Source organism: Anopheles arabiensis, chromosome X, assembly GCF_016920715.1.
Source record: "Anopheles arabiensis isolate DONGOLA chromosome X, AaraD3, whole genome shotgun sequence".
In the NCBI taxonomy this organism is placed as follows: Eukaryota; Metazoa; Arthropoda; class Insecta; order Diptera; family Culicidae; genus Anopheles; species Anopheles arabiensis.
Window position 1 is genome coordinate 21,169,062 of NC_053519.1, and position 23,362 is coordinate 21,192,423.

A 23,362-nucleotide genomic window follows, 5' to 3' on the forward strand; every position below is an offset into this window, starting at 1 on the left:
TAGAGATAGATACATGCGAGATTCCCGTAAACCTAGTGTTAATTTTTTTTCGATAAGGTGAGAAGGTTACCACCAGTCAGAGCCGAAAGGCTCGATACCTTGGCGAACTTTAGCAAGGCAGTACGCAAGTTGTGCGCCACAATAAAAGCGTCTGGTTAAGAAGATTATAATTGCAATGTTGCATTGCTAAAGGAGTTAGTTGCAAATTTACCAGCCGAGGGACGCCTGGAATGGGCACGCTATAAGGTGAAGTTAGCGAGGAAGACCATAGAAGAATTCGGCAAGTGGTTTACGGAAATTGCGGTGGCCGCGAGTACCGAGGTTAACCCGTTCGAAAAACATACGCAACACACCGAAACGACGCGATCACAACCGGCGCGCCGACCACACACTAACCACCACCACCTAAACGTTCACCGTACCACTACATGCGTGCTTTGCCACGATACATGTCGCACACTCGTAGATTGTGCAAGGTTTTAGGAGCTAACGATCCAGGAACGTCGAGTTTACATTAACGAATATCGTCGGTGCCATATATGTCTCGGAACACACCGAGGCCCGTGTTTCGTCCGATCTCTTTGCGGCATGGACGGATGCCAGGCGAAACACCACCAACTGCTTCACGTAGAATGTGACACTACACAACGCAGCGGCAGCATACAACACGCACTGAACACTCACGTAAGCACTAAACCGAACTCACTCTTTCGTTACATACCTATCACGATATACGGCGGAAAGAAGGATGTCAACACTTACGCCTTCTTGGACGAAGGCTCTTCGGCGACGTTTATTGATCGAAGGTTGATCGATGAACTTGGTATTGAGGGCATTCCACATCCATTGTGCCTGAAATGGACTGGTGACACTACACGCGAGGAGGCCAATTCGTTAATGGTGTCGCTGCGGATATCAGGCGTCTACAGGGGAGCTCCAACATACGATCTTCAAAAGGTGCACACGGTGAACGAGTTATCACTTCCAGCATAAACGCTACCGCTCGAGAAACTGGCCAAGAAATATTCACACTTAAGGGGCCTGCCGATAGCTTATTATGCTGGAGAGAAGCCACGAATCCTGTTCGGTATGGACAATATCCACCTGGGAAAACCGTCACGATGCGCTGAAGGGAGCTTCGACGAACCAATCGCTGCAAAGACGAGACTTGGATGGACTGTGTTTGGTCCATGTGCTACACCGACAACCGTAAGTAGAACCAAGTACAATAACTTCCACTTATTTCATTTCATTTCATTTCATTTATTTCATACAATATCCGCCATCAAGGCTAAATATAATAGACTTAAAACTAATTTACTACTAACAAATAAACAAAATAATTCATGAAAAACTAAGCCTAACTAACCTAGTCTTGACCTAGCAAAAAAGAAAAGAAAAAAAAACAAGAGTAGTGCGTAGAGACTATCATAAACTTAACAAAAAAAAAATAAGAGAGTAATAGAAAACTAAGGAGAATAATTAAAGGGAATTAGAAGAAAAAATACGGTTACGGAAAGAGTTAAGAGAGGAGTCGAAATCAAAGAGATAGTAAAAGTGGTTAAACAACCTGAAACAGGACAGAAGAGGGTCATTGAAAGTATAAAGAGTATGACGTGTTTCAATTGACAGAGGATCACGTGGACGAAGAGAACGAGAGGGAACATACAGCGAGATGGACGAGAGTAAATCAGGAGCATCTGTATCTGTAATGAGAATGGGGGGGAAAGCATTAACACAGCGTTGAAGGAATATTTTTCGTTGGATTTTATGGGAATCAATACTCCCCGTAAACTGCTTTCCAAGGAAGAGGAGAGAGCAATTACTATGCTCAGTTCCGATACACGGTTACTACACGGTCGATACGAAACAGGATTGTTGTGGAAGTACGACAACGTACGCCTCCCCTGTAATCGAGAAATGGCTCTCCGTCGTCATGCGTGCCTGAAAAGAAGGATGAGCAAGGATCCAGTGTTAGAGACTGCCATAAATGCCAAAATGCGAGAGTATATCGAGAAGGGATACATTCGGCTGATGCCGGAACGAGAACTAGCAGAGAGATGGGAAAGGGACTGGTATTTGCTAATTTTCCCCGTCTACAATCCGAACAAGCCCGGTAAACTTAGGATGGTGTTCGACGCTGCGGCGCAGGTACACGGAGCAAGCTTGAACACATTTTTGCTAACTGGACCAGATCAGCTAACTAGTTTGGTAGAAGTACTGTACAGATTTCGCGAGTTTCGCACTGCCGTGACGGGCGACATCCGTGAGATGTTTTTCCAGGTGCGCATGAAGCCTGTCGATCAACGAAGCCAGCTGTTCTTTTGGGACAATGGTAATAAATCGGACGGAGGTCCTAGCGTTTACGCCGTGTCAGTTATGACTTTTGGGGCCGCTTGCTCACCATCCAGCGCTCAATTCGTTAAAAACCTCAACGCGGAGAGGTTTGCCCAGCTATTCCCACGCGCAGTAGAGTGCATCAAACACGAGCACTATGTTGGCGAGCGTAGAAACAGTTGAAAACGTACGCTTTATACACGCGCAGGGCGGATTCGAAATCCGAAATTGGCTATCCAACTCTAAGGAAGTTGTACAAAAGATGTGTTGGGGAGCTAATGACGAACTATCCATCGACATGAGTCGCGACAAAGGAACCGAAAAGGTTTAGGGTATGTGGTGGAATACCTCGGACGATACGTTTACGTTCCGAATAACTCCACGCATAGATAAGAAGCTGCTAACATTAGAAAGACTACCATCAAAGCGTGAAGTTTTAAGCACGCTGATGATGATCTACGACCCTTTGGGGCTCATTGGCCACTTTATGATGTTCCTTAAGATTCTACTACAGGACTTATGGAGATCCGGTACGACTTGGGATAGCCCTGTCGATGGCGAATCCGGGAAAAAATGGAAGAAGTGGGTTGGACTACTGCCCGAACTAGAGAAAATCGTCATCAGACGGTGTTACAGAGGTATTACATCAGTCAATACAACAAACGTGCAGTTGCATGTTTTCAGTGACGCGAGTCAATATTGAATAGCTGTGGTGGTGTACTTACGGTACGAGGAAAACGGCGTCGTAGAATGTGCGATTGTAGGTTCCAAAACAAGGGTTGCTCCACTGAAGCTACTATCTATACCACGGTTAGAACTCCAAGCGGCAGTGATAGGAGCCCGGTTCGCAGATCACATAATGAAAGCGCATCGCCTAAAAATAACAAAAAGGATTTTTTGGACGGATTCGCGCATCGTTGTGAGCTGGATCCGCTCCGACCATAGACGATATAGTGCCTTCGTCGCATTTCGAGTGAGCGAATTAGTGGAAACAACGAACGTGGATGAATGGCGCTGGATCTCCACCAAGGTTAACGTTGCCGACGACGGAACCAAATGGCAAGGGAATCCTGACTTGTGTTCATCCAGCAGGAGTCGGAAGATAAGTGGCCGGTTAATCCTGTCGACCCAGGTGAAACCTTGGAAGAATTTCGCCACAGTTTAATGCATCAAGTTGCAGATACCACCGTAGTTGACTTCACGCGATTCTCGCGGTGGAAAAGATTGTTGAGAACAGTGGGTTACGTTCAACGTTTCATCGGGAACATGCGAAGGCATGTTCAACAGTTAGCGAAGATCAATGGTCCATTGACGCAGCAGGAATTGTTGGATTCCGAGCAGTCGCTGCTCATCTGGACTCAGGCCGATGGATTTTCATCGGACATTAAGCGGCTCAAGAGCGATGCGCAGCAAAATCATCCGTGGAAGAAGCCGATCGCTCGCGACAGCGTGTTGTATAAATTATCACCTATGATAGACGAAAAGGGGATATTAAGGGTGTGTGGGCGGTTAACTGAACGTTCTTTTGTAGAAACATCATTGGCAAAACCGGCCATCTTACCGAGACGACATCACGTGACCGACTTAATCATCGGGGACTTCCATGAACGGTACTGCCATCGGAGCCACAGAACGGTGATAAACCAACTGCGTACACGTTACTACGTACCAAAGCTGCTGATGTAATTTAACCGGGTTCGACGTGGCTGTCAGCACTGCAAGGTGAAGAATGCTTTACCAAACCCGCCGTTGATGGGCAACATTCCTCGCCAGAGATTAGCCGTATCTCAAAGGGCTTTCACACATACAGGACTGGACTATTTCGGACCGATACATGTGGTAGTGGGTCGACGCTCGGAAAAGCGCTGGGGAGCGCTGTTCACCTGTCTCACGACTCGTGCTATACATATCGAACTGGCCCATTCGCTAACTACTGCTTCTTGTATCCTAGCAATCCGTCGATTCATCGCTAGAAGAGGTTCACCGCAAGAAATTGTTAGTGACAGGGGCACTAACTTCATTGGTGCCGCACGAGAGCTCAACGATGCCCTGAAGGAAGTAGATGGGGTTGCACTGCAGTCGAGATTCAGCTCACCCGAGCTGAAGTAGAGTTTCAATCCGCCGGCCGCACCGCACTTTGGTGGATGTTGGGAGCGCCTGGTACAATCAGTGAAAAAGATTTTATGTAATTTTAATTTACCACGTTTACCAACAGATGAAATACTACTAACCACGATGACGGAGATTGAGATGATGGTAAACTCCCGGCCGCTGACCTACATACCGCTCGATGATGACTTGGACTTTCCCATAACCCCGAACCACCTACTGCTAAGCAGCTCGGACGGAAGAAAAACTACGGCGTTCTTCGATGACTCCCCGGCATCGATTAAATCGTCTTGGAGCGACACACAAAGGAATGCGGACCTTTTCTCGAAGAGGTGGATCGCGGAATACCTTCCTACACTTACCCGCAGATCGAAATGGTTTCATCCGGCACCGCGCATCAAGGTAGATGTTGTCGTAGTGATTGTGGACGGAAATTTGCCGAGGAAAAGTTGGCCGATGGGGAGAGTTTTAAGCGTAATTTGTGCAAGGGATGGGCAAGTCAGAAGAGCGACAGTGCAGACGGTAAACGGAATTTTAGAACGTCCGGCGACAAAAATTGCGGTTCTAGATGTAGGCGAAAAGGTTAAGTCGAGTGATGAGTCTAGCAAAGAACAACAAGGGAGACCGCATGGGATTAATGACAGCAGTGGGGAACAGAGCGAGCAGAAACAAACGTCATAGGAGTGTAGCACCCAGGGGCGCTAAACTGATGGGGAGAATGTTGTGACAGCAGCGTTTGTTATGGTTCTGGGGAACACCACAAAGGTAGAGAGGAAACTGTTGTAGAGTTCCACTGCTCGACAGGAGAAAACTCCATCGCGATTGAACCGCGATGGCGGGAGGTGGTGAGAGGATAAAAGGGCTGGAGGGCGGACTCCCGGCCTCTTTTCGCGTCAATTACTCGGAGAATAAAAACTAATTTTGTGATTTTTCGCCACTAAGAAATATCTACGAAACTTTCTTTTGAGTACCTTTTCGCAACAGTACCCAAAAATTGTACATACTACAAAGCCTTTCTGATATTACTGATTGTGCAGTAATTGAAATCGATATAAAAGAGTCGCGAAAAAAAAATTAAATTGGTGTTTTTATTATGGCAGTATGTTCTGCTCATATTCATCTCTGTTTCATAAACCTTTATACAGATGTGAACTGTGTTTTGTCGAAACAAGTTTGATGATTTGGTATGCACTCACGGTTACCACGAAATTTCAGCAAGAACAGCACAGTGACATGACTTTTACTGAATTTCATACGAGAAATAAAAAATAGCTGAATTTCAGTAAAACTTGCTGTACTGCAATATATTTAGCAAATTGTTGAACTGAAAATCATTAAAAACATGGCATTAATGGAGAAATTTATCAAAATATGTATTACTGAATAGCTTTCACAAAAAAACATTACTGCAGCAAACTTTGAAAATTTGCTGTGTATGATCCATACATCATTCAACCACCCCCCCCTCCCCCCCCACCCCCCGTCGAAGAATTTGGTTGGTTGGTCTACCATAACGCCTAGGGCCTCGGAGAGACATTATATAAAATGCAACATTTTAACCGTATTTTTTGCACTACACCGCTGTTGATCATGGTTGTCATCTTTCCACTGTACCCGTCATTTGCACCAACATTTGCACATCACAGACACTGGTTTTTATTGTCTCCGATTGCCGTGAAACACACATGAAATTGAAGAAAAATTATATTGATAAGGTGGGAGGATGTTGGTTTATAATTTTAATCACTTTTACTTACCTCAAATTATACAAAACTCAATTTTTTACGGAGTTTATCCGCTGACTACCAAGCGCTGAAACACCACACAAGCACCAACCTCACTGGACTAAAAGTAAAGCCTACTGCGTGAATGTGTGTATAAGTGATGAGAATAGTTCCGAAAATTGAGGAACGGAACGAACCTGCCAATCTGGAGAAAAAGAACGGAACGCGGAACGCAGGTTCAATGGAACGCAGGATGATCTGCCATGGTTACGCTTTTTTCAGTTGCTCACTTTATGTATGGTTAACTTGAAAGTATTCATTGAATATTGTGTATTATATTTTTTGTGCAGTAATCACACAGTTACAATTAAAACAAAGCTAAAAAATAGTTTACTGAATGTGTAAAACTATTCTTCTACTAAAATATAAACGCCTAACTTAAGCAACCCGCTATACAGTTCCTTTTTCATTAAAAGGTTGGGGCATTTTGTTGTTTTTGTTTTTACTAAAATTAATCATAATTCTCTTTTTATACTTCTAAATAAAGAAGTAAATCAGAAATTTGTTGCAACGTATATGAAATTTTGATGCAAAATCAAAAAGCTTACAAGTTTAATCGGCTTTTTAAATTTCGTATGGTCTAAATTACACTACACTGATTGAATTAATATTTCTTAATAGAAGCAGATAGCATCGAATAACATTGGTTTATATAAAATACACAAGCTGTGAAGTTGTTTCTGTAGGGTTGACATTATACTGTACGGTGAACTACCCGTATGAAAGTGTCCGGTAGTACACTTTAATTGTCCATAAGAATAGCGCTGTTTCACGGGGCGATAAACAGCGTTAAAGAAATTATTGCGGAAGGCTAAACGTGTCATGCACCCTCAATATTGAGTTGCACAAAGAAGATCTCAGGTAAAAATTCAAACGAGTTCATTGGAGATGCATGCGCAACGAAGCAGCTTAGCACCAGACACATAGCAATTCATTGACTACCACAATCCAGACCAAATAACGCACCTATACTGATAACATCCATATGGCAGAAGAGAAACATTTCATTCATTGCGCTTACCGCTAGTGCAGGATTGTCTCTTTAAATTTTGGCGATTAGCTTCCCACCCACAAATCTCTATCCTTCTCTGGCTTCACGGCTCAGGTGTTGTACCGTTATCTCTTTGACTGAGAGAGTATGGCTTGCGCTGTTATCACTCACATAAACAGAATTTGTGTGTGTGTGTGTGTGTGTGTGTGTGTGTGTGTGTGTGTGTGTGTGTGTGTGTGTGTGTGTGTGTGTGTGTGTGTGTGTGTGTGTGTGTGTGTGTGTGTGTGTGTGTGTTTGTGTGTGTGTGTGTGTGTGTGTGTGTGTGTGTGTGTGTGTGTGTGTGTGTGTGTGTGTGTGTGTGTGTGTGTGTGTGTGTCTGTGTGTGTGTGTGTGTGTGTGTCCATACTAGAAAGAACCAAAGAGAAGGGAACGCCGTTCTTTACCGGTACGAAAAGAACGCTGAGAGAAACAGGTTCAGATTTCATCTGCTTCCTTTGTATGTACCACATCGGCCCATCGTATGAAAGAGATGAGATGATCGTGCGTTCCAGACTGGATCGAAAAGAACGCTGAGAGAAACAGGTTTACATTGAACCGGCAAACCGGCTCATCAATACAAAGAGAGAAGAATGTCGTGCGTTCTAGGCCAGACCACAATAAGCACTGAGAGCAACCGGCCCAGCACAGATCGCCGAGACCGCTGAGAGCAGCCGGTTCAGATCGGATCGATAAGATCGTTGATAACAGTCGGATCAGGTCGGATCGCAAAGAACGGTGGGAGCAACAGGTTCAGTTTGAACCTGCTTGGGTTAAAAATAAGGATCGCGGTCCGGATGCTTGCATGCTGGAACGGATCGCACCTGGCAGGTTCGGAACGCAACGCGCTTCACTTGTGTGTATGCGCTTCTGCCAAGCCAACCGCGTGTGTAGCCAAGTGCGTGTGTGTGTATATTTACACCACTGACCACAGAACACAAATCTCACCGCACAGCAGAGCGTGTGTCGCCAATTGTATGCATGTGTGTATTTGCACCACTGAATTCTGAACATCCACAGTGTATCGCCAAGTGCGTGGCTGTGAGTAGTATCACCGTGGACTGCAGCAAACTACCCAGATAGCAAAGCCGAAGGCCTTTGTATGGGAGCCATCGCGCTCATCAAGGCTCACTTAGTCGCGCGCATAAAGCAAAATGTGCGCGAAGGCGAAAAAACCCGAAAGCGCTTCCCAAGGAAACATTTTGGACCTAAACTTGAACAAAAACTGGGCTGTCTTGCTCTACCTTCTATACCGCACCTGCTTGCACTCATTCGCGAGCGTTAAAATATACTCTCCCGATTTCATGTTCTCGCGAATTGCCTGCTGCTGTAAGAATGTATGAGTGAATGTGTAGCGTTTTTCTCTGTGCATCCTCTTCTCCCCCCTCGTTCGTACTCCCTTCTTCCATCGATCCGATGCGCGATTCCTGATTCGTCTGCGCAATAACATTTGTAAGGTTCCGCCGCAATGAGATACTGTACGGAAATATACAGGGCATTTCCTTTAAGCGTGCACACGGAACGCTGATGAACCAAACACCACCGGCCAATGTCAAATTCTCGATATTGGCGGTGACTGGTGAATGTGTCCCACCCCTTCCTCATCAACTTAAATTCACTTACTTCTCATCTCCTTCCCTTTCTCCTTCTCCTAGAACTCATGCAAATGGAATTCTAGAGAGAAGTGGAGAAGAGGGGAGGAATCAGCTTTTAAGCTCTCTCTCAAAAAATAAGTCCAAAATTGTCTACCTTTGGGTACTAGTTTGGGTACTGAGATAGGGCCCCATCTCAGGTCCATAGTTTTACCCATTCATCGCGTTTTGGACGTTTGGGTGGGTTCGTGTTGCCCTCTCTCGTGTTTTTAGTTTTATTCTCTCTCGCATGTCATCACTCTCTCCCAGTTTTTCGGATTGAAATGAGAATTCACTCTCTTGATTTGGTTGCGGCAGTCTAGCTGCTTCACACTCTTTATTCTCTTCTTTTTGCAGTTCCCACAAGAGGATTCACACATGTGTTCTCACATACTTACATACACACACACGGTGGTTGGAAGCCTGGCGCGGCTGTTTCCAATTCTGTCTTTTCTTCTTCCCTCTTCACACCGCGCTGGAGCCCGGAGCCCGGTGCGCGTGTTCAGCCTGCTTGGTTCAGGAAAAATGTCATCAGATTTGGCGCGCCTCAACCGTGGTGTTGTATGAAGGCTGTTGATGAAAGTACACAATTAATAGACATACTTTGTTAAAAAAAATACACTTGATTGAAAGATGTGACAAACTTACCTTTGTGCTCGAGGATCAATTGAACCTTGAACGCCTATGCACACAGTGTCGCAATTTGAAGAGGTTCTGAGAACAGCTAGCGGTAGCAGCACACATCTGAAACTTGTAAAGTGCAATGTTTTAATTAGAATAAATGTCACATAACACTAGACACTTAGAAAAGGACACTTACCGAAACAATTAAATGATAAAAATTCGTCCTCCGATGAAGCAGAAAGAACACCGTGGATGGTGCAGTACGGGAAAGTGTTTTACGCAGGAAAAATAGTTCACGCAGCACACAAACACACTCTCATGTCCACGGTTCAGAGCACACTGAAGTCGCTCTTTGGCTTGGATGGAAAAGAGCAAACACCCAGATGAGTGCGATGGAAGAAAATGACTTGTGTTCAACAGGGATGGGTAGAATCAAACACACGAAGAGTGCAGGAGAATTCTCTTCGTGTGGCAAGAGATAATTGACTAACACCCTGATGAGCGAGAACGCAACAAACGTTGTGGAATGTAGAAATGGGATAGAAATAGTAAGCGAAGGCAGTTTTTGGACAGGAGGGGGTTGAAACTGGGAGAAACAGGCTTCGGTTGTAATTGGGGATCTTCCACGTTTGCGTGTGTAGGTGTAGATGTCGCCACCGATAGGAACCTTGAGCGGCTCTTCTTCTTTTTTCTTCTGGCCACTATTGCCTGCTGCAGTGTGTGACGCTGCTTGTGGTGTGGGTGCAACTGTTTTTGCACTAACGGTACTGGCATACGTGGCCTTTACTTGTGCAACGTTCGCAAACCGATTTTGCCGGTTCTGCACACAATTCAAACCGTGGTGCACCGGTGCAGCACAGTTGCGGCAAGTTTGTGCCTGACCACGATAGGACACACCTGTAACTTCCCCACAGAGTGTTACGTAGGAGAGGATGGGCTTTAACAGCTTCATCCTCAACACTCGCACCAGCGCACCAGCCAACGGTGAATCGGGGGCCCATACGCCCTTGGTGATCGATAGGACTTCACCGTATTGTGCCATCTCAGCAACAATTTCCTCGTCCGGGATTAGATGAGGCAGATCGCGCACGGACACGTCTACCGCCCCATCTACCGTCTCAATATTGATGGGAAAGTGCTTTCCCTTGTGCGTGATGGAGTGCTTTCCTCTGTGTTCCTTGACGATGGCCTCCGCATCCTCCACCCTTTCCATCGTCACAAACACACAGCTCTTCGCACTATTCAGCTGGGCGACTTGCACTTTTTCCACCGATTCCCAGCCGCTCGCACATGAAATCTCCAAAGGAGACGGTCGCTTTGGCACCAGCGAGAAATCGATGCGGAACGTTTCGTCCGCATAATGTGAGCGCTTATTCGCCATCCCGGGGCCTTGCAAAAATAAATCAAAACACAACTGCACTCGTTGACGTTTGCAGGCGAACTGTCAAAAAAAATTCGATAAAATAAACCCGCAGAAATTTGATATATATTGTTAATATTTCCTTATTAAAACGAGATTTGAACTTCCACTTATTCTAAAGGTAGTTTCCAAATGGCCCACAACAACGTTGATTGTGAAGCAATGCGGCCCGCGAACTGAAAAGTTTGGAAACCTCTGGTTTAAATACTAAACTCCAAGGTAAACCATTTGTACAGAAGTAAGAGATATTTGAATAATGGTCGATGGTGTTGATTGCAATATATCTGACCACACGGCCATTCTTATTCATTTTTCTTCGGAATGTTAAAAGGGTATATAGGCTAGGAACAAAAACATTTTATAAGAAAAGGACAGCCTTATAATGATGATTTATAAAACACAATCTATTGAGTTTGAGCATAGCAGTGAAGCTATGGAGCTTTCGATTTTTTTCTGTGGTTAGTGTTAAACAAAAACATAAAATTGTTTGGAAATATTCGATCGAATTGATGCCTTTTTGTCCTGGAGCTGAAGCCGAATCGTTTCATGTTCGAGCTTGAGGTTAGCCATTTTGATCTCGTACTTTTTCATAGTCATTTCCCGTTCTTGCTGTTGCACTTCCATAAGCTTTTTCAGTGCCTCTTGCTTATACCTTTTTCGTAGCTCTGTGGTCACTGCATTGGTGGTAGGAGGCCTTTATGCAGCATGGAATGTAGTGGACTCCTTTTCCTCTGTAGCCAGATTATTCTGCGAGGCTTTACCCTTTTGGCTCTTTTGTCTGCCTTTTTGGCTTTCACCAGGCATTCCCGTCATCGCGATGGCTTTCTAAGGGGATTTTAGATGGCCCATCTCCTTAGCTTTGCAGTTTGCGACCTTCATCGCACATAAATGGTACCATGATTTTGACATCATAGTGACGTCGACACACCCGTAATGGTACCACATTCTGCACTTTTCGCAAGGCACCATATCTTCCACGGTGTTATACCGCTCGCAACCACCACAATCAAACCCATGCTTGGTCATCGCGAACACTTTTTACGGAAAATAACTTGCGTTAGAAAGTTTCGCACGATTTTTGAAATGTTGCTACGGACGTAACTTTCTGTTTATTTTGAGTAGCTTACAAACAGGTGCAAACTTTTATATAACTGTCGCTCACGTATTGATTTATAGCCGTTCAGTTTAAAAATTAATCTGGCCTTTCTTGCTAAACTTTTGCTCCTGCCGCGATTTTCGATGGCGCCTATTATTCATCAACTGATCAGCCCTGACCTTGCCTTACCCCGCTTAGATAACTTAGCCTAACTATTACCTAATTTGCCCTATTTATGATCAGCTGGTTGTCACATATCTTGGCGTATCTTTCTATCCTTATCTCTCTCTCGACAGCACCATCTGGGGTTACCTTTGAAAATTATTCGGGCTGTCCTTGACAGTTTGCTGTTTTGATTTGCTAATCCACACGAGGTCGATGTCGTGACAACAAGTGCCTTCCGTCAATCAGAGCGTGGCCGATTTGGGACTTTAAAATTGTATAGGTATTGTATAGACCAACGGTTGGCAAACTTTGCGACTAAAAGAGCCAAATTGTAAAAATAATTCGTAGAGTTTCACGTCAGGAGCCAAATTGTTTGACCAAGAGAAAAAATGTGTGAAATTTCTGTGAAATATATTAACTGTTTTGAGCTGCCATCTCGATACCAAAGAGCCGCATGCGGCTCGTGAGCCGGACTTTGTCGATAGCTGGTATATACGAATAATAGGTCATTCGTTGGCTATAAGTTTTTGCTGGTATTTATTACCAGTTTGCCTGTGAGGCGTCGAACACTTATACACGAACACGGCACGTTCGAACGCGTTTGATGTAGTTTTTATTTTCTCTAATAAGCTTCCAAAAGTCCTGGTAGTTATTTTTTTATGCATCTCATTCGCTCGTTTACTTTACCGAGCTGAATGGTGCTATTCTCGTTTATTTTACACATGTCTTCTGTTTTGCTATTTTTATGCTCCCTTTGTTTATTTTCTACCAAACGGAATCGTTAAGGAATAGTTTTAACCTGAATTTTTGAGGCAATAAGCTCCCATTTAAGGGGTCGTAAAATTGTTTAAGTAAGTTCTCAATCGTGGCAATAATTCTGTAATAGTTAATTTAAGCTTGAAATTCATTTGATTTTTTTATGATGAATTCAGACGTTTCATTTTCATCCGACGATTCTGGAACCATACTTTAACTTGTCTTTCGTTTAACATAAGCGAGACTGCAATTTCGTAACGACGCAGTCTTGTTAAGTAATGCGAATGTGCATATTCACTTTCTAATGCATTGATCTGTAAAAAAGGGAAATAATATGTAAATATGTAATCATTTGTCCTTATATATGCATAAATAAACAGTGTTATTTTCTACATCCGCACCTCTTATTTTCATGTTTTGATACATGTTCAAAACAAATCGGTCAGTATGGGAGGTTTGGTTGTGGTTATAAAGAAATTGCTTTTTCGCATTTAAAAAGAAACACATGCAATACATGCAACATTATGGCCATGCGCGAAATACCACATGCACTGTACATGCTGCAAAAAAGCTAGGAAGAAAATCTGCAAAAAGGTTGATAACTACTGGATCAGAAACTCACGAAATAAAGAAGCTTCGCGTAGACACACACCCACGCAACGACTCACGCATACGTTCCCATCCCCCCTCCCCCCTTCCCTTCTTTATTAACGAACTGAATTCTTTACACTCCTCTTCTAGACATCCTTTCCAATAGATTTATTTTTTAGATCTCCATTCTCTCATCGACGGTGTGTTGATGTGACGATATGTGTCGTCGGGAAATTCGACGGGTATTTAAGACGGGACTTCAATTGCCGCGTTATATGAATTCGTATGACGGGGCTGCTTACCGCTTAGCTTTGTGTGTGACGCTCAGTTATTCTCTTGAGAACGAATGAGAATGGAGAGAAAGAGCGAGAACGACATGTGCTACGACACTTTTTACAATGAAACAAGAGAGTGTTAATAATTGCAAGAGAAATTATCGATCTCTTCGCTCTCTTGCCATGCGCCAAACTCATGGTCACTCGAAAAAATGTAACATCAGGCCGACAATCAAAGTGTTAAACCGAAGAGTTTGCTGGATTACACTCCTGAGATATTTCGGATAAACAGTGTTAAAAGTATGTAAAGGTGCCTTGAAAGTGTAATTTTTCGCTAAATGAGACGTGACATTCTACTAAATGACCGGAATTACTTCGGAATACGCTGGAATAGTTTGTCAAAAAAGCAAAAGAAATGCAGGAGGAAGCACAAAAAGATCGAGAACTGATTGCCAAGATGATGCAGCTGCAGCGTGAACAGCCCAATGCACATCAAGAACGGCAAACGCGAAAGCAGCAGGAAGTGCAACTACAACACCAACTATCACAGCCATCGTCGCAACAAAAAAGCAGCACCACCTGGTAGAAGACAACGAAGTGAACGCAGGAGCACAAACGTCAGCGGGGATAGTTGAGGATCTTTAGCGTTTAGTTCAATTTTCTTTATTTTTACTTTTCCAAATCGGTCTGCTCTCAAAATGGGCGCCAAACAGAATGGTCGTTTACGCCTAGGAATTCTGACAGCTCTCTTGATGACAGCTCGTACACTGCGTACGAGCCACGTGAACTGCACAGTGGGCTGCTACAGTACTCCCCTTCGAGACTAGGATACGTACTGTTGAAGATAGGTAGGAAACACCACTCTTCGGCCTGAACGAGTGGTCCTAGTCGGTGGTAACTCAGAAGAACTGGTAGGTGGAGCAGGAACACTTGCAGAAGATTCTTGTAGGATGTGGGCTGGTTTGAGGCGGTCTATTGATATAGATACTGTACGACCTTTCACGTTGACCTTGAAGATTTTTTCTGTTCGATCCATAACCTCATAAGGCCCTTCGTACGGTGGTGAAAGTGTTGGTCGTATGGAATCATTGCGAATAAAGACGAATTTACATGATTTTAGTTCGGTGGGAATAAAAATGTTCCGAGAACCATGCCATGAGGTTTGTCTGGGGCGTAATGATCGCATGGCATTTCGAAAATTAGCTACAAACTCAGCTTCATTTGTTGTTTCGCCAATATCGTTGAAAAATTCAGAGGGGATACGAAGTTTGGTACCATAAATCATCTCAGCTGGTGATGCTTTAATATCTTCTTTGTATGTTGTTCTTAAGCCAAGTAGTATCACTGCGAGAATTTCGCACCAGTGTTCATTATCGTGGCAGAGAAGAGCTTCTTTACATGTTCTATGGAATCTTTCGATGATTCCATTGCTTTGAGGATGGTATGCAGTTGTACGTAGGTGAGTTGAATCTAACAGGCGGTTTAATTCCAAGAAGAGTGATGACTCAAATTGTCTACCTTGATCAGAAGTAATATATTTAGGTACGCCAAAACGCGCAATCCCGAAACTAGAGCATAAGCTATTGTATAAGCAGTCATGTCCGGAATAGGTAAAGCCTCTGGCCATCGAGTAAATCTATCGATTATAGTCAAGCAGTACCTATTTCCTCTGCTGATTGGAAAAGGACCGACTATATCGATGTTAATATGGGAAAATCGATCGTCTGGAGAAGGGTATTGGGATAATGGTGATTGAGTATGCCTTGATATTTTTGAACGTTGGCATTGTATACAATTTCTCGCAAAGGCAATGCTATCTTTTCGAATATTTGGCCAAACGAATCAATTTGGCTGTGCTTCGTGTCCCAGGATGCGATAAATTATGTACCGCTCGCAGCGCAATATTTCGAAATGATGGTGTGACATACGGCCGAATACGATTAGTAGAGCAATCACAATATAATTGTGTGTTGCTGCCTGGAATCTTAATTAATTTTAATTGCAGCGACGATTCAGTTGTACCTTGCAATATCTTGCTAAGTTCCTCGTCATTTTTTTGATCATTTGCCAGCGCAACAAAATCCATCGAAGGCAATGTGTGTATAGCTGATATGCGAGACAGCAGATCGGCGACGATATTTTCTGTACCATTTATGTGGCGTATGTCAGTAGTTATTTGGCCTATGAAATCTAGTTGACGGGCTTGCCGATCAGAAGCTTTATCGAGTTTTTGGCGAAATGCATGTATAATGGGTTTATGATCAGTGTAAATATGACAGCTGCACCCTTCCAGCATATACTTAAAGTGACGCACTGCCAAATATATTGCCGATAATTCTCGATCGTAAGTACTATACCGCAGCTGCGCTTTATCAAATTTTTTGGAAAAGAATCCCAGGGGTTGAACGTTTCCCTCTACAATTTGATGTAATACAGCACCAGCGGCAGTGTCTGAGGCATCAACCCAAAGAGAAAGCTCAGCAGATTTAGCAGGATGAGATAATAAGGTGGCTTGTGCGAGTTGTTGTTTACATTGATCGAAAGCTGCAAGAGTGTTGTCAGTCCAGGTCAAAGGAGAGCAGTCGTTTCGTTTATTTCCCGGGATCATGTTCAATAATGGAATTTGAGCTTCAATGGCATGAGGAATGAACCTTCGATAAAAATTGATTATTGCCAGGAATCGTTTAAGTTTCTTTACTGTCGACGGAAGGTTAAAGTTTTGGATGGCTAGTACACGATCAGGTAATGGGCGAATTCCTTCAGCAGATACAGCGTGACCCAAAAAATTTAGCTTATCGCGACCAAATTCACATTTAGCTACATTAATGGTTAGGTTGTGTTCATTTAGTCTCTCAAACAACTGTCTCAGATGTTGTTTATGTTCATCGGAAGAATTGGACGCTACAAAAAGGTCGTCGACATAAGGGAACACAAACTCTAAGCCACGCACAACTTCATGTATCAATCGCTGAAAGGTTTGAGCCGCGTTACGCAAACCGAACGTCATGAATAAAAATTCGTACATTCCGAACGGCGTCGTAATATCTGTTTTCGGAATATCATCCGGATGTATAGGAACTTGATGAAATGCTTTTTGTAGATCAATTTTAGAAAATATGCATTTACCTTGTAACATTGATGTAAAATCCTGGAGATACGGCAACGGATATCGGTGCGGAACAGTTTGAGCATTAAGAGCACGATAGTCTCCACATGGTCGCCATGTTCCATCTGCTTTCTTGACCATGTGGAGAGGGCTAGCCCAATTGCTGCTTGATGGACGACATATTCCCAATTTCATCAAAAGTTCGAATTCGTTACGGGCTGCTTCGATTTTTTCTGGTGAAAGTCTTCGAGGTCTAGCATATACAGGCTGGCCAGTCGTTTCAATTCTATACATAACAGAAGACTTAGTTGTTGTACCCATAGGGGCGAGGTGTGTTATTTGTAGAAATTCAGTTAGTAAATCTATAAATGGCGACGCCGCGGAAAAAGTTTTCACCGAAATGTCAATATCTCTGGTAAGAAAACCACGTGACTCTAAATTGGTAGTGTTGTCTATGAGGCGGCCACGTTTTAAGTCAATGAGAAGATCAAACTTCCGTAAAAAATCTGCTCCGATGATACCCGTTGAGACATCAGCAATGAGAAACGACCACACAAATTCACGACGAAGGCCGAGGTTTACTTTCAGTAACACTTCACCGTATACTTTAATAGCAGTTCCATTAGCGGCGAACAATTGGATGGACGAAGGCTTCACTCTGGCTGATTTTAATCCTTTTGGAACGACGGAAACATCCGCTCCAGTATCGATAAGAAATTGCATATGAGTAGAAAAATCTGCAATTTTCAGTCGACAGATTGTGGCTGCCGAGGAAAGTTCACCATTTTCCTCCACAGCATCAGCAGAGTGGCGTCATTGCTGGCTGGAAGAAGGCCAATTACCTACAGAGCAAGGTGCGCGACATACTCTAGCATTACTTACGTAAGTACGATGATACCAGCATGGCCCATTTGATGTGTCTCTAGCGCGATCAGCATCCGTACTACGTGTGCGAGAACGGGATCGACCTTGGGGGTTATTAGGATGGATCTTGTCGAGTCGTTTCGATAATGCGTCGATTGCCAATTTAAGATCCTGAATCTGTTGGTCACTCGATGTTACATTGAGAGCAGTTGTAGTTGTTTCCTGACCGATAGAGCTAATATTTCGCAGTCTCATAGATTCGACAATAGCATCAGCTATAGTCGTTTTTAGTGATGAGTCAAGTAGCACTGTGCCACCACGCACACACAGCACAGTAAAATGTGCGAGCAAAATTGCACATTTTATAAAACTGTGGTGCCACACTTTGCACATTTTTGTGTTTCGTACGATTTTTGTGCTCCGCTCAGTTTGTGTGCTCCGCACGATTTTTGTGCTCAGCACAGTTTGTGTGCTCCGCACAGTTTGTGTGCTCCGCTCAGTTTGTGTGCTCCGCACAACTGTGCGGATCACAGAAACTGTGCGGAGCACACAAACTGTGCGGAGTACACAAACTGTGCGGAGCACACAAACTGTGCAAGTGAATAAATCGAGGTTTTCATTGTTATTTGTGCAATCTAAAGTATTAATATGTTAATATGTATACTTAAAACATCATTTATTTGTAAAGTAAGATTAAATCGAATAAGTTTCATCAAAATGAAACTTAAATGACTTTCATTAGACATTCAAAATCTGAAATCCGCTCGTGTCGTACTGCGGAGCACACAAACTGTGCAAACTGTGTGGTAGCTGTGCGGAGCACAAAAAGTGTGCAAAACACACTAATTGTGCGATAACACAGTAACTGTGCGATAACACAGTAACTGTGCGGTCGCACAGTAGCTGTGTGCGTGCACAAAAACTGTGCAGGAACACAGCTACTGTGCGACCACACATTAAGTGTGGTACCACGCACACACAGCACAGTAGACTGTGCGTGGTACCACAGCACCACACAGTGAAAAGTGGTACTTGACTCATCACTAGTCGTCTTGTCAGCAGCATCACCACGCGAAGCGATTACTGCTGCTTGGGCGTGAGCAGGAAGTCGAGCTGCCCATAAGTCTAGCAGCAAGGTGTTCCCTAGAGAATCGCCGGCAACTCGCTTCATCTCGTTAAAAAGATGGCTAGGCTTTAAATCTCCAAGGGGCATTTCAGACAACACACGATGCAAACGCCGCTGCTGGCTGTCAGTGAAATGTTCCGCCAGCTTTGATTTGATATATGCGTATTTTCCACTAGTTGAAGTATTCTCGACAATTGTGCGAAGTTCACCAAGTTTCTGCGGGGGAACCTGAACCATGACGATATTGTACCGTTGAGAATCATGTTGGGCGGTGATTCCAGATGCAGCAAACCAAAACTCGAAGGACATAAAATATGCGTCAATGTTGGTGTCGGCCATAACTGGTGGGTTAAGACGCGGGGTAGCAATTGCTGCAACAGCCGCGGATGATGATGATGATGATGCTACACTTTCACCAGCATAAACATGCTGAGCACATGGTTCAGCTGCGTTCTCGTTCTCCATTGTTTGTATTCGTTCGTAATTGTGAAAAAATATTGACGGATCACGTCGGGGTCACCACTTTAGCGTTTAGTTCAACTTTCTTTATTTTTACTTTTCCAAATCGGTCTGCTCTCAAAATGGGCGCCAAACAGAATGGTCGTTTACGCCTAGGAATTCTGACAGCTCTCTTGATGACAGCTCGTACTCTGCGTACGAGCCACGCGAACTACACAGTGGGCTGCTACAGATCTCTTAATTGAGGTGGTTCAACGAGGGTTGCGTCGCTAGCCAGAAATTCTGGCGGCGGCAGCAACATTAGCAGCAACAGCAATAGCAGACATCCTCGACCGTGGGTGAATAACTATCGGTTGATGCTCATCAGCCGCTACAGCAAAATAATCAGTAGCAGCTGAGACGCAAGCAAATCAACAAGAAGTAGAATCGTCCAGCTCGAATTCATCCGGATAAAATTTTCGTGGAGCCGGCAGCTGGAGTGACATATTTTATCCTGTACTAGAAAGTTTGGTTGAATCTGAAACTGGTGGATGAGAATAGCCATATTCGTCACGAAAATCGTACGACGAACGATCACTTACGCCTCCAGCTGAAACAAGGTGCCGATGGCTACTTGGGCAAAATACAAGAGGCTGTCGGCGTGAGCGACACTACCCGTGTCGTAACAGATATGGGGGAAATCATCATACCAAACATTGACGTGTTGGCTATGGAGGCAGATATCCTCAAGACACTTCAAATTGCCTTGGAAAAAGATTCAACGCTGGCCTTAATTAATGTCTGGGAGCAGCGTGATGGCTCATCACGTGCGCATGTGAAACTGCCTCGTAGTGACGCCTACCATCTCATTTACAACCGGCTTCTAATCGGCTCCTCTTGCTCCAGGGTGAGCGAAGCACCGAAACCGTCTGCCAAATCTCGTCGATGTTTTTGATGCCTTGAAAGCGCCCACATGTTCCGGGACGGTCAGCGGATGGATCGATCTAGTCTGTGCACACTTTTTTTTAAATAATTTATTTGACTCATCGCTTCACTCACTGTATTTTGCACTACTCAAGACTAGTGTTGGGAATTTCGTAAAAAAAAGGAACGGAACGGAACTAGTTCATGTTTAAAAAAGAACGGAACGTGAACCTGGGGTGCAAAAGAACCGACCCAGAGCTTAAAAGCCAAACTATCATCCCGGGGAGGGGGGGGGGGGGGGGGGGGTGCGATTTTGTTACTTGTTACAGGATATGAAAAGATGGGTTCAACCCAAAGTGAGTGTATATATCAGGTGGGCTTATAGTGCTCTTCCTCACCAATACATCGACACGCAATTAGACAGTTTGTTCCATAACAAAATCTAGTATGCCTTGAAATTTAAACAGTAGCTGGTATCGCGAAAGAATTGGTTTAAAATTAACAGTCGTTAAAAATTAACCAGAGTCGTTAAAAATTTGCTAGAATTTGGCATCGCGAACGCATTGAGTTCATTTGTTAATTTTAACGACTGGTCCTATGCCGCCGTTAAACAAACGACTGTCAAGAGCGTATGCGATACAAATTAACAGTCGTTTAATTATACTGCTCGATTTTTTCCCCGTGTTTGCCTATATGCGATATCGAGCAGTCGTTAACTGTTTTGACGGTCGTTTATTTTAACAGGAATGAACAACAAATGAACTCGGTTAAACCAAAATGAACTTTAAACGACTGTTAAAATGTGTTCATTTATTCGCGATGCCGGCTAGTATCTCGCAGAAATAGTATGTGGTTTTACTCAGGCGTAGCACGAAGAAAGAAGCCAAAAAACTTACGTGACGGTCAGTTCTTGGATTATAATGATGATCTGATGATTACTGGATTACAATAACACATTTCCCTAGCAAAATCTGATATATAGGAAACATTTATTGAATCCGTTCAGTCGGCAAGCAAGGAGCAATGTACCAATCGAACCAAATACGGTATCATACTTAAAGTAAGGAACTTATCAGAGTGCCCTTGAATACATCATTTTGTTTCATTCAACAGACCTCTGATTGTTCTCAAATATCGTGTAAAATTGTGAAAACTTGGGATAGACTTAGAAAAAAGTGTATGGAACAATCATCAAAGCACCCAGTTTGTTATGGATCCAACTGACAAACCAGGTTTTCTTCCTATTTTCGTTTTTAGACGTCAAATTGCACTGGATAACCCCACCTGATATGTCAACTCACTTTGGTTCAACCTATGCCCAGTAGGCTGTACCAGCTGTGCCAATATAAAGCATGCATCGATTATCTAGCATTTTTTAAACTTTTTAGATGCAACAACCATTTTTGGTTGTTGGCACACCTGTACCACTAATAGGCTTGGCTATCAGTAACTTATTAAATGCCCATAGCAGGATAATCATCCCAGCGTATGGGGGCCGATGTTATTGAGTGGTACGAGTTGACGATTGTATCACGAGAATGACTACTTATTTGAATTTCACTTACTATTTAAAACAATTAGTTTTTTTCACACAAATCGTTTACAAGATCACGGCACTCAAACGGTTGTCAAATGGAACAGAATGCTTCGAATCGAATGGCCAAATATTGGAATCATGCCGAGTGCCAAGATCAAGCGTATATCGTGGCATAAAAAATAAATACATTTTATTTTTCGATGTTTATACTCGCATATTATAATACATATTTTTCAACCCGTTCTGCCATATGAGTACAGATTTTAATTGAATGAATTTTATAATAGTTATTTGTCTAGTTAACCCAAACTAAATTATAACAAATCGTATAATAAATGTTACAAATTCCACCATAAAACCAAATGCAACACCATTTTTGGTTTCGCTTATCACGATTTTTATAAACGATACGCGACGAAGTGCGATGAATATTCCTGTGAGCATGGGAGAGTGCACAGGCAACACATACTTTGTACGAGAAAGAGTGAACAGTTATCTTGCATGCAGCAAGCAACAACCGGACAAAGCCGGTTTTTTTCAAATAACGGAACGCACGAACGATAGCACCTTGCTAACAATAGCTGGTATCGCGAAAGAATTGGTTTAAAATTAACAGTCGTTAAAAATTAACCAGAGTCGTTAAAAATTGCTAGAATTTGGCATCGCGAACGCATTGAGTTCATTTGTTAATTTTAACGACTGGTCATATGCCGCCGATAAACAAACGACTGTCAAGAGCGTATGCGATACAAATTAACAGTCGTTTAATTATACTGCTCGATTTTTTTCCCCATGTTTGCCTATATGCGATATCGAGCAGTCGTTAACTGTTTTGACGGTCGTTTATTTTAGCAGGAATGAACAACAAATGAACTCGGTTAAACCAAAATGAACTTTAAACGACGGTTAAAATGTGTTCATTTATTCGCGATGCCGGCTAATAGCCGTTTGTTTAACGGCGGCATAGGACCAGTCGTTAAAATTAACAAATGAACTCAATGCGTTCGCGTTATCCAATCCAATGAAAAACAAATCCGACAATTTCTTGGATTATCAGGACATTATCGTCGTTTCATTAAAGATTATTCAAAAATTACTAAGCATTTAACTAAATACTTAAAAAAGATCAGACCATTATTATCAATGACCAAGAGTATATCGATTCATTTTCTAAATTAAAAGAAACAAAAGCATCAGATCAAATACTTGTACATCCGAAATTCAAATTACCTACCTCGTTCTTATCACCGACGCAAGTGATTTTGCTGTTGGTGCGGTACTTTCGCAAATACAAAACAAAGTTGAAAAGCCCATTGCATTTGCCAGTAGGACATTAAATAAGGCAGAAATCAATTACTCTACTATATAAAAGGAGGCACTAGCAATGATTTTGTCAATCCGCAAATATAAAGCTTATCTTTATGGAAATGAGCTCAAACTTGTCACTGATCATAAACCTCTAACGTTTATTAAAACCTCCATCAAAAATACAGGGTTTCGAATCATATAAGGGAATAGTTCAATCACTTAGGGGAATGTTGCAAATCGGTAG

At 43.1% G+C, this 23,362-nt stretch overlaps 2 long non-coding RNA genes across 2 annotated transcripts; both read right to left on the reverse strand.

Moving 5' to 3' along the window:
* Positions 1-1,599: 1,599 nt before the first annotated feature.
* Positions 1,600-5,229, reverse strand: LOC120906101. Its single transcript, XR_005740026.1, has 4 exons — positions 4,569-5,229; positions 3,899-4,494; positions 3,063-3,805; positions 1,600-1,944 (listed from the first exon to the last, which is right to left on the reverse strand). It is a non-coding gene; the product is annotated as an uncharacterized LOC120906101 (long non-coding RNA).
* Positions 5,230-9,095: 3,866 nt separating this feature from the next.
* LOC120906427 lies at positions 9,096-10,099 on the reverse strand. Its single transcript, XR_005740090.1, has 3 exons — positions 9,709-10,099; positions 9,537-9,638; positions 9,096-9,458 (listed from the first exon to the last, which is right to left on the reverse strand). It is a non-coding gene; the product is annotated as an uncharacterized LOC120906427 (long non-coding RNA).
* Between the last annotated feature and the right edge of the window lie 13,263 nt (positions 10,100-23,362).